Source organism: Dipteris shenzhenensis, chromosome 28 (assembly GCF_047967505.1).
Source record: "Dipteris shenzhenensis isolate YYH24624 ecotype China chromosome 28, Dip_SZ_1.0, whole genome shotgun sequence".
In the NCBI taxonomy this organism is placed as follows: Eukaryota; Viridiplantae; Streptophyta; class Polypodiopsida; order Gleicheniales; family Dipteridaceae; genus Dipteris; species Dipteris shenzhenensis.
In genome coordinates this window covers 46686911-46689520 of record NC_141623.1, presented here as the reverse complement: position 1 = coordinate 46689520, position 2610 = coordinate 46686911, and the positions used below count along the sequence as shown (strand labels likewise).

General features: G+C 42.0%; 1 pseudogene; it reads right to left on the bottom strand.

The window, feature by feature from the left end:
- Nucleotides 1–1324: 1324 nt before the first annotated feature.
- Nucleotides 1325–2356, bottom strand: LOC147883622 (uncharacterized; annotated as a pseudogene).
- Nucleotides 2357–2610: the final 254 nt, after the last annotated feature.

Here is a 2610-nt window from a genome sequence, read left to right as displayed (position 1 = left end):
AACATGCATAGATTGAGCACTAGCTATTCTTTTTGTAGCCTCCTTAGATATGCCATGCCTCCATTTTGTGGTTCTTAGCAATGTGTGTTGAGCTAAACTCCTTGGTATGGATGCCGACCCTCCACGTGCATCACAAAAATTAGTTGGCATTGGTGCTGATCCTTGAGGTACATTTGGTGTCCTCCAATTTACATGGTGTTGATCCACTATTTGCTGTCTAAAACCAGCCTTGATGAGATTGCCTATCTCCTCACTTGTGATGTTTGTTTCCACATCCACCTTCCACAAAGATGGACGTTCAGGAACATGCATGATATTATGATCTAGGTGCCATGTATGAGTTATATCATCATTACAAAACCACATCCATTGTGCTTTTGATCCTCCTACACCTGGATGCCGCCATTCAGAGTAGAAACAGGGTGCCAGTACTCCTTGTGAACCGCTTTGTATATATCGATTACACTTAACCTTTCCATCTATGAATCCAAGACACTTCACTTTAGAGTTTTTGGAGGTCCTTCGAATTGTCCAAAAGGTACGGTGGATAGGCACTCAACAATAGAGAGGCCACTAGGAAGGCCTCCTTGTCTCATAGGCGGAGCCGTTGGGGCTTGTTCTCTTGTGGGCATGGTCTCATTCTGACCTCCTTCAGCTTCCCCTACATTGCCATGTTTTTCCCATGATGTTTTTGTAGACTCCCCTTGAACTCCACCTTGCTCCACCATTATGGAAGCCCTAACATCCACTGGTTGGGTATTACCTTGCGGTTTTATTGAATGCCAATCTCCACCTTCTGTCTCGAACCTAATTTTTCTCGGTCACCCTCTTTGCTTACGAGCTCTAGTCTCCATCACATACCCTGGCTTATGTGAGGTGTTTTCTAAATGTATACTTGATGACTTGCTTCTCTTTCTTTGGACTGTTACCTTATCCCCATGTAATGGTCTTGGTTCTTCATACATTGGTGTCCCTGTGACTATTTCATGCACCATTTGTGCAACTTGTGCTGGTGAAGGTGTACTCCTTGAGGCCACTCTTTGCATCAAGGCTTCCAAGTTAGGACCATCCCCAACATGCCTTCCAATCATATATGCATATTTTTTGGCACTTTGTAATAGGGTGTTTGCCATGTCCGAGACGCAACAATCATATAATTGTATCTTTGTCTTAAACCCTTCTCCTGCTAGCCAACTACCATGCATGCTTTCAGCTAGATTTGACCTTGGAGTGTGTGCCTCCTCCAAGGAACTCTTTGTTACCTGTGGTAAAAAGGGAGGTAATTAGATTGGCTTATTACATTTATTTAGCTTACTAGATTTATCTACAAAGTACATACCGCGCTCATGAGATTCCCCCAATGGGCAATCCGCACATCCCACCAACTAAACCATATGTCCATTGAAGGAATGTCGGCCTCACGGACATGTCCTGCATGCCACCACTTCCGAATGAGCTTTGCTTGGTTGGTAGCTTCTTGCTTTGTCTTACATAATCTCCAATTCTCACACATGGTGATATGCTCATTCCTCATATCCTCTTTGATGAATTTCCTTGTGTGCTTATGCAAGCTTTGTGCCCAATGGAAGAGACATGAGCGCTCTCTCCCAACAATTATGTTGTTTGGACCCCCATTGAAAATAGTTCTCACAGCTATCCAATTTGCTCCAGCTTCATCGGACATGAAACCATGAAAATCTGCAGGGGGATACCCACATTATTTCATTGTGGCATTCAACATCCCCCAAAATAGGATTTGGCTTGTAGCATCTTCATCTTTCATCTCACATGTGGCGATGGTCATTAATTCCTACACACTGGTAGACAAAGCCAACATTATTAAATATTATACCACAACTCTCTTGATGATAGCAACATGGATACATAAGGATGGAGGGAAGTTATACCTAGGATCATAAACATGACATGCCATTGTGCTCCACCCAATCACTCAATGGGTGTGATCAAATTGTACCCATGAATTCCTCAAATCACCATTTCCTCCTCTTCTCATGCAATTGACAAGATCCACACCAGATGCTGGACCATTGGTTGACATTTTAAAAACAAAACATTTTTCATCTGGCAAGCCTTGCCCTAGAAAATGACTTCCATGGAAGAATGAATACATAGACCTTTTCTTTAGTAAAAGAAGGCTATCATAACCTTCCCCAACAGGTAACCTTGCCTTCTTCTCTTGTGCAACAATCCGTTTGAACCTGTAACATCACAAGTCAACTATTTAGAAGGTCTTTATACCATTCTAAAGTTAAGTAAACTAAAAATCACTTAGCTACAAACAAACATACCGTTGATTCTCAACTAGTGGTACCAATTGCTCAAGAAAGTTGGTCAACTCTATATGTCCCACATTTGCCCCTTCATTATTGTCTCCTCTCATAAATGATGAATTCAAGAGCTCTTTGGCAACACTCATTTGAGCTTTGCGTGGTCCAACATTTTTATCCACCTTCAAAACATTTGCAACAAGCTTCTTTGTTTTCTCTATCATTGCCTTAGATGTTCCTCGCTGCACGGGGTGCTGATGTTCACCAACATGGACCATCAATCTAGTCATTGTTTCATCAAATGGCATTACATAATATACTA